Source organism: Nerophis ophidion, linkage group LG02 (genome assembly GCF_033978795.1).
Source record: "Nerophis ophidion isolate RoL-2023_Sa linkage group LG02, RoL_Noph_v1.0, whole genome shotgun sequence".
NCBI lineage: Eukaryota > Metazoa > Chordata > Actinopteri > Syngnathiformes > Syngnathidae > Nerophis > Nerophis ophidion.
The window spans coordinates 54192956-54211264 of record NC_084612.1 but is presented as its reverse complement, the minus strand read 5'-3'; the positions used below and the strand labels follow the sequence as shown (position 1 = coordinate 54211264).

Below are 18309 nucleotides of genomic sequence, written 5' to 3'. Positions count from 1 at the left end.
TTTTATGTGTCAGACAGACAATCTATTTATCTGTCTGTCTCTCTCTATGAATATAAAACTTAGCCAATCGTATAGTGAGGTTGCAAAGGTAAAAATTCCTTTTTCAATTTTTTTTCATACAGTGTAAATTAAAATATATTTAAAACAAAGCACACATTTGTCATAGATATGTTAAAAGGTTTTAAGTAAACACGACACATGTTCGGTGTTACGTCACATGCGCGCACCCTCGAGCTGTGACAGACTTCCGGGTGCGAGCAAAACAAGCGGGAGCGCGCACCGGACTCTCCTTGTATTGCAGGTCATATTTGACACTACTTATACATTATTACTGACAACAATAGAGATTACACTTTGACAATGATGTACTTTGTTTGTACGCTACTGGATCAAATTATTTAATGTATTTTTATAAATTAGTATTATTATTACACATTTTAAAATGAGTATTATTATTATATATGTTTAATCAAATTATTGTATGTATTTTTATAAATGAGTATTATTATTATACATTTTTGAATGTAATATTATTATATATTTTTAAATGAGTATTATTATTAGCAACGTACACATCCTTGGATTTCAAATAAGGTACAAGTCCAAACAATTTTTTTTAATTTGATCAAATCTAAAATGAAATCAGCTATTTTTAAAATGCACATATTCTTGCAAAATTGAAATGTTTGTACATTTTTATCTACATTTTTATTTTTATCGTTGTTCCTGTATATCTATAGCACTTGTTGAAAAATAGTCATAGTGATTTACTATTAATTAATATTTTTCTTATTTATTTAAAAACGTGTAGTATGGTAGCATATGTGTTTATACTGCATGGTGAAACATTTGTTTTCTTATTTAATATTGTATTTTTTTTCACAATGTGTGTTATTGTGCTTTAAATCACATCAATGCATGTCATATTGTCAAATGTTTAATTATAAAAACAGTTTCCAAATATGGTGGCAAAGTCTACGGCTTCACTGTATTGCAGAGTTTTTTTTCTTATGCATTATGTATTTTTGGCCACCGCCTATACTGTATTAAGCATTTTCAAGCATAAAAATGAGACCAAACCAATCAGTTACGTTCAGTATCGTGGCCACTGATTATTATTAAATTGGATGAAATATGTGTAAATATTATTACATTTATGATTAACATTACCTACTTTGCAAACAATTATTTATCCGGGTAATGCCTATAACCAATTACCAGCAAGTCTGAAAGTTTGTGAAAGTACCACCATGATGGCCAATATTCAACTACAGTAGCGTAGTAGGCCCACGTAGTCATTAAAAATAAGGCAAAGGTTTTATTTAAGAAGTACAAGTACTATGTGTGTCCACTGTCACATTACACACAGTCTGAACAGTAACACTGTGTTTGAATATAGGAAAATGAAACTTTATTGAAGTGATTCTTTGGCGTACCACTAGATGAAGCCTGCTTATCAATAGCGGTACACATACCACAGTTTAAGCATCCCTGGTCTTCTGTATGTCAAGTTCATTTCCCATTTACTGTAACTACTGTAGAACTTTTACTATTTTAGTTGGATAACATTACTACAAAAAAGTTATGTTACAGGTGCGTCAAAGTGGTTTTCCTTGAGGGCAACATTGCAGTTATATCGGCCCTCAGAGGGCCGCATTTAAAGGCCTACTGAAACCCATTACTACCGACCACACAGTCTGATAGTTTATAAATCAATGATGAAATATTAAAGGGGAACATTATCACCAGACCTATGTAAGCGTCAATATGTACCTTGATGTTGCAGAAAAAAGACCATATATTTTTTTTAACCGATTTCTGAACTCTAAATGGGTGAATTTTGGCGAATTAAACTCCTTTCTGTTTATTGCTCTCTGAGCGACGACGTCAGAACGTGACGTCACATCGGTCGTCAACGGCATTTTTCCCTACCACATCACACGCATCGAGTCAAATCAGCTCAGTTATTTTCCGTTTTTTCGACTGTTTGCCGGTTCCTTGGAGAAATCATGCCTCGTCGGTGTGTTGTCGGAGGATGTAACAACACGATCAGGGACGGATTCAAGTTGATTTACGTAGAATGTGCATCGATTAGCACGGCATGCTAATCGATGCTAACATGCTATTTAGGCTAGCTGTGTACATATTGCAGCATTATGCCTCATTTGTAGCTATATTTACATCCGGCCTTTCCCTCCACCCACATTTAATGCCAAAAAACACTTACCAATCGACGGATTTAGGTTGCTCCAGTGTCAAGAGATGCGAAAGTCCCTCGTTTGGTTTTTACCGGCGATGCTACGACAGAGATAGCACAGAGATGGCAAGAATGTCTGGATATTCTGCGACACTCAAAGCAGATGCATTCCCAACGATAAAGTCAAAGAAATCACAAAGGTGAGTTGACTTATGTGCTAATCAGACATATTTGGTCGTGGCATGACTGCCAGCTAATCAATGCTAACATGCTATTTAAGCTACCTGTATGTACATTTGAAACTATATTTACATCCAGCACTTCCTTCCACCCACATTTAATGTGAAACAAACACTTACCAATAGACGGATTTAAGTTGATCCAGTGTCAATGCGAAAGTTCTGATCGGTTGGTCTGCACTTTTTACCGGCGATGCTAAGACAGACATGCATGGCCGAATAGCATTAATAGCTATTTGCTCAATAGCTTCAGTTTCTTCTTCAATTTCGTTTTTGCTATCTGCCTCCATACTCCAACCGTTTGTTTCAATACATGCGTAATCTGTTAAATCGCTTAAGCCGCTGAAATCCGAGTCTGAATCCGAACTAATGTCGCTATATCTTGCTGTGCTATTCGCCATTGTTTGTATTGGAATCGCTATGTGACGTCACAGGGAAATGGACAGTGATCAGGGAAATATACAGTGCTTGATCTGTGCAAATATCGAAGATCAAGCACTTTAAAGCTTTTTTTAGGGATATTCCGGGAGATGTAAAATTTTGAAAAAAACTTCGAAAAATGAAATAAGCCACTGGGAACTGATTTTTATTGGTTTTAACCCTTCTAAAATTGTGATAATGTTCCCCTTTAACATTGCAACACATGCCTATACTGCCGGTTTAGTTTACTAAATTACAATTTTAAATTCCCCGCGGAGTTTCCTGTTGAAAACGTCGCGAAATGATGACGCGTTTGTGACGTAATTGGTTGGAGGGGACATATTAGCCAGCACCATTTGCGGCTATAAGTCGTCTCTTTCCATCACGCAATTATACAGTATTGTGGACATCTGTGTTGCTGAATCTTTTGCAATTTGTTCAATTAATTATAGAGAAGTCACAGTTGAAAGATGGAGGTGGGAAGCTTTTAGCCTTTAGCCACACAAACACACGGTGTTTCATTGTCTAAAATTCCCGGACGTGAAGCTTTACTATGGATCAGAGCAGTCAAGCGAACATGGTTCCCGACCACTCGTCAACCGGCAGGTTTCAGTGAGAAAATTGTGTAAAAAGTTGCCTCTTACCCTAGATCAGCGGCGCTTGCGCTGTCCATGCAGCTGCCGTGACTTCCCTCAGAGACTGGCGTCAACACACCCGTGGACACACCCCTACGAGTATCAGGTACTATTTAACTCACTAAAACACTAGCAACAAAATAGAAAGATAAGGAATTTCCCAGAATTATCCTAGTAAATGTGTCTAAAATAATCTGAATCTCTCCCAATGCAATCGCCTTTTTTTTAAACTTTATTTTTATTTTTATTTTTTTCTAGTCCTTCACTATCAATTTCCTCATCCACGAATCTTTCATCCTTTCTCAAATTAATGGAGAAATTGTCGCTTTCTCGGCCCGAATAGCTCTTGATGCTGGAGGCTCACATTATAAACAATGTTAGGATGTGAGGAGCCCTCACACCAGTGACGCCATCGTCTGCTACTTCCGGTAAAGGCAGGGCTTTTTGATCAGCGACCAAAAGTTGCAAACTTTATTGTCGATGTTCTCTAAACCCTCTCAGCAAAATATAACAATATCGCGAAATGATCAAGTATGACACATAGAATGGATCTGCTATCCCCGTTTAAATGAGACAATCTCATTTCAGTAGGCCTTTTAAGTGAATACTATACAGTATGAACATAAATGTATATATAAAACGTGTGTAATTGTATCTATTTTTACGTGCAATGTACAAAAGCAAATCTTTAGATTGTAATATACAAAACTGTCAGCTCAGTGGCTACAATGTTATTGTAATATTTGCAGGTTGTTGTTTTGCATATAAAATAAAATAAAAATATGTGGAATTAAATGAATAGGATTGAAAAAACAGCACCACTTGTTTTGTTTTACATAAAAATGTATGGAATTTTTTTTATACTGTAAAATCTATGGTTGGTGTTATTGGTATTATTACTCTTTATTGAAAGTGGATTTTACTGTAAAATATTTTTTACGTGAACAGTTTGTGGGGTTACAGATATTTAAGTATTTATCTTTTTTTGAACAATAAGATTGTTTTGAAATGTATGATATGATATTTTATTTATTAAGAAAAGATAAGAATAGAATAGTTTTATTGCCATTATTTGAGAACGGCTTCACAAACTAGGAATTGTTATTGGTGCAATGGTGCAACATAAAGCACAACACAGAATAGGAATAAAAACGAGCTGTAACTGAGCTATCAGATCTTTTTATTGTTCTTGAGTCTGATGGCCAAGGGGACAAAACTAGAAGAAAAAAAAAAAGTACTTTATTTACACACATTATTTCCACGCTTTCGGGGGCCACACAAATCGATGTGGCGGGCCAAATCTGGGCCCCAGGCCTAGAGTTTGACACCTGTACGTTGTTACATATATGACAAATATGAAAAGATTTTAATGTGCAATAATGAAAAACATTTGCATTCATAACATTGCCAGAATGCTTTGAAATAAGTGCATTTTACTCATCCAAATAGTTAAATGAAATATATAAATGAAAACAATGTAATGTCCATGAATATAAATAAAATATAACTGAAAAAAAAAAAATAATGAATTAAATATTGTATTTTTCGGATTATAAATCGCAGTTTTTTTATAGTTTTGCCGGGGGTGCGATCTATACTCCAGAGTGATTTATGTGTGAAATTATTAACAGATTACCGTAAAATATAAAATAATATTATTTATCTCATTCGCGGAAGAGACGAAGTAAATGTTAGCAATCGTCCCACACACATCAACCGATGAGAATTCGGCAGGGGAGGGTCATGGCAGCAGTGGATTGTGGGTCGTGGAATGCTGACTGCTATATGCTACTGCCGTAGCTATTAAAATGCATCATTTTAACGTTGGCGGTAACTTATAAAAACTAAGAAGGGCTGAACAAAATTGGCACCAAAAAGGAGATCATGTACTGCAGATTACAAACTGGACGTAGTGAAATCTGCAGCAGAAAATGAGAAGAGGAAGCGGCGCACACCTTTGGAGTTGGCAGAGTTGTTTAGAAGCGACATCGAGGAAGATTTCATTGGATTTATCGATTAGGAGTGACAGATTGTTTGGTAAACTTACAGCATGTTCTATATTTTATAGTTATTTGAATGACTCTTACCATAATATGTTACATTAACATACCACGCACCTTCTCAGTTGGTTATTTATGCGTCACATAACATACACTTATTCAGCCTGTTGTTCACTATTCTTTATTTTTTTTAAATTGCCTTTCAAATGTCTATTCTTGGTGTTGGAAAAAAATTGGACTTTTACTCCAGTACAACGTATATATCAGAATCAGAATCAGCTTTATTGTCATTACGCAGGGTAACGAGATTGAGGCCATTCCACACAGTGCGATGTGTGCATGCAAGACAACAATGTGTACACCGAAGAGAAGGCAGTTATGAGGGTCAATGGGGCAGTCCGTTCAGGGTGGTTATGGCCCTGGGGAAGAAGCTGCTCTTTAGCCTCTTTGTCTTGGTTTTAATGCACCTTAGATTAGATTAGATTAGATAGTACTTTATTTATTCCTTCAGGAGAGTTCCTTCAGGAAAATTAACATCTCAGCACAATCCCATTCAAGATCAGACAAACATTACAGGGAGACAGAACAGGATCGCTGACGGGTCTGCCGGCTTCCAGCGCCCCTTACAAAAAAGGTGAGATACAGGTAAACAAGTGGGGGGGAATGGGAGAACAAAATAGAAGAGTGAAATAAAAATAAATAAAAAATCGGTCTAAACCTGGGCCCTGGAGAGGGGTCCAGACTGAGGCCAAGGGAAAAAAAACCCAACTCAAAGCCATAGTACACATCCCTCTTACAAGTATGTAAGAGGGAAACATCAAAGAACACAAATGACATGAAAGACATTAAAGCAGCGGATACAACCAGTTACTTCTACATACAGCTATGAATAAAAAGTAAAAGAAACATATGCACTGTGGTGTATATGTAGCGCTTCCCAGAGGGCAGCAGGTGGAACAGGTCAGAGCCAGGGTGGGTGCTGTCTTTGATGATGGCACTGGCTCTGTTGAGGCAACGGGAGGTGTAGATGTCCATCAGAGAGGGGAGAGGGCGACCGAAGATCTTCTGAGCCGCCTTGACTACTCTATGCAGCCTCTCCCTGTCTGCTGCAGTGCAGCTGCTGTACCATATTGTAATGCAGTAGGTCAGCAGGCTCTCGATGGACGAGCGGTAGGAGGTCAGCAGCAGGTCAGGCTTCAGGTTGCCAAGTCTCACATTCTGGGGTCGGCCCGTTAGGAAGTTCCTTATCCAGGCGCTTGTGAGAGGGGGGAGTCCAAGAGTGTCCAGTTTACTGCAGTCTGTCCGGGATTCTTGTATTGAAGGCAGAACTATAATCCACAGAGAGCTTCCGAACGTAGCTCTGTTGCTGCTCCAGGTGGTTCAGAGCAGAGTGGAGAGCAACAGCGATGGCGTCCCCTATGTCCTCTATATAGGATAGGATAGGATAGGTCTTTATTGTCATTGCACAAGTACAACAAAACTTTGTTTTCAGCAGAAACCTGTTCAAGATTAGACAAACAAACAGTGTACAGGGTTACAGAACAAGAACGCTGATGGGTCGCCATTAGGCGCCCCGTAAAAGATGGGAAAAAGGTAAACGCTGGGGAAGGATGAGTAAAAAAAAAATACAATCCAGACCGGGCTCCTAAGAGGGCCCAGTCTGGAGTGGGAAAAAAACCTCCATAGCAAAGCACACATACATATTACAACATAGATTTTGAGATATCTAGCAACAGAGGGAAGGTAGTTCAAGGTGATGGTGGTAGGTCACAGCTCTCAGGCGGTGACCAACCATTCATCACCCCTATGGGATTTTGCGTCGAGGGCGTTGGGTTGGGAGGGATGGGGTGTATATATGTGGCGTATATTTTTGTGGATGTGTGTGTGTGTAAGCCCGAAGTGTGTCTCTGTTCCGCAGCCTTGATGTATTGCAGTCGCTAGTCCAAAGTCAACAACAACAGGTGTGTGTCCATGAGAGACAAAAAGGGAGTTTGTTGTGTCTTCACTGCACTGTCCTTCGGGAGAGTCTCGAAGCCAGGGAAACAATCCAAGTTAGAATGTTTTTTATGTGGGTGAAAATAAAATTTGCTTTTCACTCTAAATTGTCTATGACTGGTCCTCAAAACTGCGGGGTAGACAGTCCGATGTAATCCACAGTTGTTCCCGCATCCTCCAATCATTTGTGGCGGCTTTGGGGTACTTTGAAGACTGCCAGCAACTTCCAATTTGTCGACAAACCAGAGCAACGCTTACTCCAATCAGCAGATGTCCTGTTGTCATTATTCCGAATAGGTGGATATCTTCACGTCCTCGACAAAAAAGGGTCGCCAGGCACGCGGTACTCCTTCTTCTCCCAAGAGTCCGCCATGTGTCCAGCAACAACCGCTTCGTCACGACAGCAGGTTCCCCCAAACCCAAGATCTTGTCAATTTTGTTGAGGCCAGTTAAATAGTTCCAATGTTTAGATCTGGAGAGCGGTGCAAAAAGAGGCAACAAGAAAGTTAAGACAAGACAAAACAAAGAAGCAAGCAGGAGAGATAAGGGAGAGGAAAGGGGAGCGTCCATCCTCGATGAGTTCTTTATTATGCATTTTCGGCCAATGCGACGAATACTCCGGAGTGATTTATAATCCGAAAAATACGATATATGCATTGTAGTTAATCTAGCGTTGTTGTGTTTTATGGTGTATTATTACTCTATATTAAAAGTGGATTTTACTGTAAAAAAATTACTGTAAAATGTTGACATGAACAGTTTGTTGGATTACTTGCTTTGTAATCATAAATCAAGCTGATATTTGGGTGTTTATCTTTATTTGAACAAAAACATTGTTTTGAAATGTATGATATAATATTTTGGTTTATTATTAGAGATGATTCAAGTGTAAATATATGTAATTGTACGCAGTAGATTTATTTTTGTCATACCTTTTTGTTAAGAAAGGATAAGGTACTTTTATTTACACATTATTTCCATGCTTTCCGGGGCCACACAAATTGACATGGCCCCCGGGCCTTGAGTATGACACCTGCGCTTAAAGAGGAACATTATCACAATTTCAGAAGGGTTAAAACCAATAAAAATCAGTTCCCAGTGGCTTATTTTATTTTTCGAAGTTTTTTACAAAATTTTACCCATCATGGAATATCCCGAAAAAAGGCTTTAAAGTGCCTGATTCTCGCTATCTGTAAATCCACCCGTCCATTTTCCTGTGACGCCAATACAAAAAAAACATGGCGGATAGAACAGCAAGCTATAGCGATATTAGCTCGGATTCAGACTCGAATTTCAGCGGTTTAAGCGATTCAACAGATTACGCATGTATTGAAACGGATGGTTGTAATGTGGAGGCAGATAGCGAAAACAAAATTGAAGAAGAAACTGAAGCTATTGAGCGAATAGCTATTGAAGCTATTTGGCGATCGCCTTCTAACCAACGATTGCATCTTTTAACCACTGGAGCAACTTAAATCCGTCGATCGGTAAGTGTTTGTTTGGCATTAAATGTGGGTGGAGGGAAAGGCTGGATGCAAATATAGCTACAAATGTACATACAGCTAGACTAAATAGCATGTTAGCATCGATTAGCTGGCAGTCATGCCGTGACCAAATATGTCTGATTAGCACATAAGTCAATAACATCAACAAAACTCACCTTTGTGATTTCGTTGACTTTATCGTTGGAAATGCATCTGCTTTGAGTGTCGCAGGATATCCACACATCGCTAACGTCGGTAAAATGTGCAGAACAAACGAGGGACTTTCGCATCGTTTGACACTGGTGCAACTTGAATCCGTCGATTGGTATGTGTTTGTTTGGCATTAAATGTGGGTGGAGAGAAAGGCTGGATGCAAATATAGCTACAAATGAGGCCTAACGATACAATATGTACAAACAGGTAGCCTAAATAGCATGTTAGCATCGATTAGCATGCCATGCTAATCGATGCACACTCCACGTAAGACAACTTGAATCCGTCCCTGATCGTGTTGTTACATCCTCCGACGAGGCATGATGTCTCCAAGGTATGGAAAACAGTCGAAAAAACGGAAAATAGCAGAGCTGATTTGACTTGCTGCGTGTGATGTGGTGGAGAAAATGGCGGATTGCTTCCCGTTGTAACGTCACGGGTGAAAGGTCATTGCTCCGACAGCGAACAATTGAAAGGCGTTTAAATCGCCAAATTCACCCTTTTAGAGTTCGGAAATCGGTTAAAAAAACATATGGTCTTTTTTCTGCACCATCAAGGTATATATTGACGCTTACATAGGTCTGGTGATAATGTTCCCCTTTAATTACATATTTCATGAGAAACATTTTGCATTGAAATGCTTTGAAATAAGTGTATTTTTCTTATCAAACTAGAGTGAAATGAAATGTATAAATGAAAACAATGTACTGTCCATTCATACAAATAAGATATAACAACAAAAAATGGTTTACTAAATTGTGACGTGTATGCAGCGGGGTTAAAAACAAAGTAAAGTTTAAAAAGTAGTCAACATGTTTGACACAAACATGGAAGTAGTTGAGTTGTACGTGGCTTATGAATAATGATAAAGCTGATGATTGTGTGACGTGCAGGAGTACGAGTGTAAGATGGTAAAGTGCTAACAAAGTCAACATGGCGACATAAACAGGACCTTCCCTCCCCCTCCCCCTCCCCTCCTAACTCCCCCCGCCCGCCCTGGCCGAGGCCCATAGCAACAGCAGCAGGCAGCGAATAGCGAGCTCCAACACTTGTCTCTAGGACCGGCTTAAAGCGCTGCAGGAAGCACCGGCAACACGTCACGCCTTCAGTGGCTGTTGCTGAGTAGTTCGCCACACTTGGACCAGAACCCATCACCAACCCCTCCCCCGCACCTCTGTCCTCGTCCTCATCCTGTCTGTTGACTCTCTTCAACACACCTTGTTTACAGCCAATGTTGCCTCATTTCCACGTGCACTCATTCATAATATTTATAATAATCACCCTTGTGGTTGTTGTTGTTGCCCGTTCTAGTCATCACAAGACTTCCATTCCATTTAAAGTCATTTGATTGTGTGAATTATCTTAAAAACAAGATATAACACTTTGTTACTTTACGGCAAAGAAGGAGTAATTTATTATAAATAGATTATATTCACAATTAGGAGTATAAACATTTGTTCAAACAAGTTTTTTTTTTTTTTAACATGATGAGCCCTTTTTACACTCTTTTAATCCTATCAACTGGAGGTAAACTTGTACTCATTCTTGTGAGAATCCTGCATGTGACTGAAGCTCAAACAAGCACCAGGAACGTCTGTGAGCAGATAATACTGTATTGTCTCTTTCCAAAGTGCATTCTTCACTCACGCTTTAAAGGATGTGCCAATAACTAACCCGGACCCTTTGTAATGATGCTGGAAAAATACTGAAAAATGAATGGTTTAGTCTCATTTGGGGGCCGATGCTATTGTTGTATTTCTATTTTTTGTTTATTTGACATTACTATGCTTGAAAATGCAAATTACAAATAATATGCTATCTATGTGTGTCTGTGTGTATGCATATAAATATATAAATGTGTGTGTGTATATGTATGTATGTGTGTATATATGTATATATACACACACACACACACAAATGTTTGTGTGTGTATATATATATATATATATATATATATATTCTGTATAAACATATGTATACATACATACCTATACACATACTGTATTTACACACATATATATATACATATATGTATATACACACACACATATATATCAATCAATCAATCAATGTTTACTTATATAGCCCTAAATCACTAGTGTCTCAAAGGGCTGCACAAACCACCACGACATCCTCGGTAGGCCCACATAAGGGCAAGGAAAACTCACACCCAGTGGGACATCGGTGACAATAATGATCCAGTGGGACGTCTGTGACAATAATGATTATGAGAACCTTAGAGAGGAGGAAAGCAATGGATGTCGAGCGGGTCTAACATGATACTGTGAAAGTTCAATCCACAATGGATCCAACACAGTCGCGAGAGTCCAGTCCAAAGCGGGTCCAACTCAGCAGCGAGAGTCCCGTTCACAGCGGAGCCAGCAGGAAACCATCCCAAGCGGAGGCGGATCAGCAGCGCAGAGATGTCGAGGCGGATCAGCAGCGCAGAGATGTCCCCAGCCGATACACAGGCAAGCAGTACATGGCCACCGGATCGGACCGGACCCCCTCCACAGGGGAGAGTGGGACATAGAAGAAAAAGAAAAGAAACAGCAGATCAACTGGTCTAAAAAGGGAGTCTATTTAAAGGCTACAGTATACAAATGAGTTTTAAGGTGAGACTTAAATGCTTCTACTGAGGTGGCATCTCGAACTGTTACCGGGAGGGCATTCCAGAGTACTGGAGCCCGAACGGAAAACGCTCTATAGCCCGCAGACTTTTTTTGGGCTTTGGGAATCACTAACAAGCCGGAATCCTTTGAACGCAGATTTCTTGCCGGGACATATGGTTCAATACAATCGGCAAGATAGGATGGAGCTAGACCGTGTAGTATTTTATACGTAAGTAGTAAAACCTTAAAGTCACATCTTAAGTGCAGAGGAAGCCAGTGCAGGTGAGCCAGTACAGGCGTAATGTGATCAAACTTTCTTGTTCTTGTCAAAAGTCTAGCAGCCGCATTTTGTACCAACTGTAATCTTTTAATGCTAGACATGGGGAGACCCGAAAATAATACGTTACAGTAGTCGAGGCGAGACGTAACAAACGCATGGATAATGATCTCAGCGTCCTTAGTGGACAGAATGGAGCGAATTTTAGCGATATTACGGAGATGAAAGAAGGCCGTTTTAGTAACGCTTTTAATGTGTGCCTCAAAGGAGAGAGTTGGGTCGAAGATAATACCCAGATTCTTTACCGTGTCGCCTTGTTTAATTGTTTGGTTGTCAAATGTTAGAGTTGTATTATTAAATAGAGTTCGGTGTCTAGCAGGACCGATAATCAGCATTTCCGTTTTTTTGGCATTGAGTTGCAAAAAGTTAGCGGACATCCATTGTTTAATTTCATTAAGACACGCCTCCAGCTGACTACAATCCGGCGTGTTGGTCAGCTTTAGGGGCATGTAGAGTTGGGTGTCATCAGCATAACAGTGAAAGCTAACACCGTATTTGCGTATGATGTCACCTAGCGGCAGCATGTAGATGCTGAAGAGTGCAGGGCCAAGGACCGAACCCTGGGGAACTCCACACGTTACCTTAACGTAGTCCGAGGTCACATTGTTATGGGAGACACACTGCATCCTATCAGTAAGATAAGAGTTAAACCAAGACAGGGCTAAGTCTGACATACCAATTCGTGTTTTGATACGTTCTAATAAAATATTATGATCGACGGTATCGAAAGCAGCGCTAAGATCGAGGAGCAGCAACATAGATGACGCATCAGAATCCATCGTTAGCAATAGATCATTAGTCATTTTTGCGAGGGCTGTCTCCGTCGAGTGATTTGCCCTGAAACCGGATTGAAAGGTTTCACATAGATTGTTAGACGCTAAGTGTTCATTTAACTGCTCCGCAACAATTTTTTCGAGGATTTTTGAAAGAAAGGGAAGGTGAGACACCGGTCGGTAGTTTACCATGAGGTCAGGATCGAGGTTAGGTCTTTTAAGAAGAGGATGAATAACCGCTTTTTTGAATGCTAGGGGAACAGTGCCCGAGGAAAGTGATAAGTTTATAATATTTAGCACTGATGGACCTAATAATACAAAGAGCTCCTTGATCAGTTTCCCAGGAAGAGGGTCAAGTAAACATGTTGTTTGTTTTATTCCATTTACACGTTGTAACAATTCCTCTAATGTTATTTCCTCAAAACGAGAGAAACTATTTTGGAGGGCAGTATCCGCCGTATATACAATCGTGTCAGTGTTAATAGAACCCCGTTGTAGCTGGGACGCATTGTCTTTAATCTCCTTTCTAATGACTTCAATTTTCTTACTAAAGAATTGCATAAAGTCATCAGCTGAGTGGGTGGAGCTACTGGAAGGAGTCCCTTGTTGGGTAAGCGATGCTACCGTACTAAACAAAAATTTAGGATCGTTTTTATTACGGTGGATGAGATTTGAGTAATAATTAGCTTTAGCTAAGGTAAGCATGCGTTTATAAGTTATTAAACCATCACTAAATGCTTGATGGTGCACCTCAAGTTTAGTCGTGCGCCATTTGCGTTCCAGCTTTCTGCATAATAATTTCTGAGCTCTAGTTTCTTCTGTAAACCACGGGGTGCGCTTTTTTGGAGCCTTTTTTAACTTTAGCGGTGCTATGTTATCAATGGTTTCGCGCAGGGCGTCGTTAAAGTTGTTAGTGAGGTTATCAATAGAGCCCACATACTTTGGGAATGGTGCCATTACCGAGGGCAGTAGGTCAGCAAGAGTTGTCGTTGTGGCTGTATTAATGTTGCGGCTGCTATAGCAGTTATTATTATTATTAGTTTGACGAACATGCGTCTGAACCTCGAATTTTATAAGGTAATGATCGGACAATACTTTAGTATACGGGAGTATCGTAACTTTGGAAGCGGTGATACCCCTGACAAGCACTAGGTCTATCGTATTACCGTTGCGATGCGTGGGTTCATTTATTATTTGTGTGAGACCACAGCTATCAATTATAGTCTGGAGCGCTACGCACGGTGGGTCCGATGGGGTATTCATATGGATATTAAAGTCCCCCATTATGATTATATTATCGGCGTGTGTCACTAGATCAGCAACGAACTCTGAGAATTCATTGATAAAGTCCGAACAGGGCCCTGGGGGGCGGTAGATAACAGCCAGGTGTAGAGGCAGCGGTGTGACAGACCTCATAGTAAGCACCTCAAACGATTTATATTTATTATTTATGTTAGGACTAAGGTTAAAGTTTTCGTTGTATATTAGTGCGACCCCCCCACCCCTTTTAAGCGGACGGGCAATATGCGCATGTGTAAAGTTAGGAGGACATGCCTCATTTAGCGCAAAAAAGTCGTTTGGTTTAAGCCAGGTTTCACTGAGACCGATGACGTTAAGATTGTTGTCTCTGATGATATCATTAACTAATAACGTTTTGGGAGACAATGATCTTATGTTTAAAAAACCTATATTATAGGTAGTGGGCTGTTTTAGGGAATTTTTGATCAAATTATCCGTAGTAGCAATATTAATAATGTTGTGTTTATTATGCCCAGTGCATTCAGTATAATTACGACCATATCTAGGAATTGATACGACGGGAATGTTCCGATTGTTTGTTTGTTGCTTTGATAAACTGCACGCATCATGGTTAGCCACCTCAGTAACGGGGATTTTCCGATTGTTTGTTTGTTGCTTTGATAAACTGCACGCATCATAGTTAGCCACCTCAGTAAAACACATGTCCAACTCTGAAACACTCAAAGCAGAAAAAACTTGTTCTAATTTAACAGACTCCTTACCCAGACCAATAGTCTCGCATTTTCCATCTAAATCCGTCTTCGGGATGGAGGAAAGTGGTGTTCTGTGGGGATTAGCCTTCTGCTTTGTTTTTAGCCCCGCTCGTGTATATACATACATATACACTGAAATATACACGTGTATATATAAATACAGTATGTGGATACACATTATATATGTATATACATATATATATGTATATATATATTTATACAGTATATATATATATATATATATATATATATATATAATGTGTCTCCACATACTGTATTTATATATACACATGAGTGTGTATTCCTGTGTAAATGTATGTATATACAGTATATATATGTGTGTGTATATATATATATGTGTGTGTGTGTGTGTGTGTAAATACAGAATGTGTATAGGTATGTATGTATACATATGTGTATATACAGAATATATATATATATATATCTATATGTATATATATATATATATATATATATATATATATATATATATATATATATATATATATATATACACACACACACTATATGATATAATACATGTTGGGACTTGAGGGTCAAATGTGATTTGAAGGAGGCTCCTGAGATCCCGCATGCTTGTTTGTCCTCTTTGATGGACATACATTTCACTTGTTCATGTTTCAAATGAATATTAATGAACACATGATGTACATTTCTCCTGTCCTCTGTTGACTTTGTCCATGTCTCTCATTTCATGTTTACAGTGTGAAGGCAGGGCAGCAGAGTGAAACCTGTGCTTGGGTTCCATCCGGGTTCACCGGCTTCCTCCCACCTCCTAAATGGTCCCTAGTGTGTGAATGTTGTCTATCTGTGTTGGCCCTGTGATGAGGTGGTGACTTGTCCAGGTGTACCCCGCCTTCCACCCAAATGTAGCTGGAATAGGCTCCAGCACCATCCGCCACCTCGAGAAGGACAAGCGGTAGGAAATGGATGGATGGATGGACGATGGATATGGTGGATGCAGGATTATTCCTAATGACTGATACTGTACCTAAGATGAATATGAAATACTGCAAAGTTGTATTGCCTTGATCCAAACAATGATGTCAAGCTAACACAAAATGCTGACTGTGCTTGTTTTCGAAGTGATGGGCGTGGTCCGAAACACCTCTTTATCTCCAATAGGGAAAGATGGCGGCGAATGTCTTCAGGTTTTTTTCGCCACAAGACCGACAAGCTCCTCGTCTGAGGAATTTCCATTCACACTGCCCTCAGCCGAGACCCCCCACACACACACACACTTGTATTCTTTACCGTCTTGAGACCGGCGAATAATGTCTCCCTCTTTAGGACCAGTATTTTTAGATATGTAACGATGTGTATTTACAACATTAATAATATATACATACTATGCAAATATAAAAAAGCTTGTTGTGAAAAAATAGTTGGAATTTCACAGGAAAAAGGTCATAAATTGTCACAAGAAAAACTTAGAACTTTGGCAGTGTTATAAAACGAGTCTTCATTTTACTCAATGCAAGTCAAAATGTTACAAGATTATGTTGATAGTATATATTTGTACCATGAATTGATTTACGTGGACCCTGACTTAAACAAGTTGAAAAACTTATTGGGGTGTTACCATTTAGTGGTCAATTGTACTGAATATGTACTGTACTGTAAAATCTACTAATAAAAGTTTCAATCAATCAATCAAAAAGAAAAACCAAACATTTGTGCAGTATTATGAAGTTGGAATTTTACTGCGATGAGGTGGCGACTTGTCCCGGGTGTACACCGCCTTCCGCCCGAATGCAGCTGAGATAGACTCCAGCGACCCCAAAAGGGACAAGCGGTAGAAAATGGATGGATGGAAGTTGTAATTTTACTCAATAACAGTTGCAATTTTACAAGAAAAGCTTGAAATGTTGGCAATTGTATGAAAAGAGTCATCATACTCGACAAGAGTCACAATTTCAGAAAATTTAAAAATGTTGGCAATACTATAAAAATAATCGGAAATTTACATGGCAAAATTATGACAAAAGTCATTTTACTCCAAAAATGTCACTATTTTACAAGAACAACAAAAAAATTGGCAATATTGTGATTCAAGTACATATGACACACATCACCATTTTGCATTAAAAATTAATCATTTTACATAAAGTAATAATTTTAACAGAAAATATTGCAATATTACAGAAACAGAAAGCATATGAAAAATTGTTCTCAATTTTATAAGAAAAAAGTGAACACATTGTGAGAGACTGCTTTGTTAAACCTTGTGTGGTGTTCAGGTCTGTGGGACCCGTTTTCATTTTTTATTAAAAGAAAAATGATACAATTAATTTTTCAAACTGAGACTCACTGACTTTGGCTCATTGTCTGTGAAGAACATATATCAGAATACATATTTAATGACCACACACCATACGACCCCCCTGCACATTTTTATTACATATAAGATGTCCGGGTCCACTGGACCCAGGGCTAATAGAAGTGTGGAAATTGATGTTCTGTGTACCACACGCAACCACCCACCCACTATGTACCAGGTAACAGTTACCAGCCATGTAAAGCACGCTCAACAAAACAGAAAGGGACAAGCGGTAGAAAATAGATGGATGAAACACCATCCTCCACACGACACCTCCGCTCCGGACAGGCTAACCTCCAACCTCCGAGGACAAAACTACGAACAATGGGAAACCGGGCTTGCTGCTCTGCCGCTTTAAGTCTGTAGAACGCTCTCCCTGACCACCTGAGGGCACCACAGACTGTGGATGCTTTTAAAAAAGGCTTAAAAACCCTTACTTTTTTAAAACTGACTAATACAAGTGGGAAAAATTATGTTTTGTGTACCACACACACACACACACACACACACACACACACACACAGCAGGCCTAGGCAGGAGGAGGACAGAGTGTAGGTACACAGAACATCAGACGGTCAAATGTGCAAGAAAATGAGAGCAGACAATGTTGACAAACAATGTTGCAACCTTGTGTGGGAACCGCAGGTGCAGAAACACCAAAGAAGAATCCCTGTGGGATGCAGAAACTGGCGGACAAATTTTCTGTGCAACGTTCATATTGTTGCTACTCACAATCAAACACTTTTATGTTACCATACTGAACAGAGGTTTATTAGGATAAGGTAAACATCTGTTCAGTATTTTAACATGAAAGTGTTTGATTGTGAGGCATTAAAAGCCACAAAATGCAACGGGACCATCAGACCCACAAACGCTGGCTGAGTAACAACAATATGAACATTATACATGGGTTAATATTTTTTATGTTTGTCTGTAATTGGTTTTAAATCTTCATTATTTACTTCAAATTATTACAACATGTCTCTATTTAGATATTTATTCTATTTTTTTAGTTAATTTTGGCCAAAAGGGGAAGCACTTCAACTTTTTA

At 39.1% G+C, this 18309-nt stretch overlaps 1 long non-coding RNA gene across 1 annotated transcript; it reads left to right on the top strand.

Annotated features, from left to right (window-relative positions):
- The first annotated feature begins 250 nt into the window (after positions 1–250).
- Positions 251–16999, top strand: LOC133542478 (uncharacterized). Its single transcript, XR_009804167.1, has 3 exons — positions 251–301; positions 3506–3597; positions 15643–16999. It is a non-coding gene; the product is annotated as an uncharacterized LOC133542478 (long non-coding RNA).
- The last annotated feature ends 1310 nt before the right edge of the window (positions 17000–18309 follow it).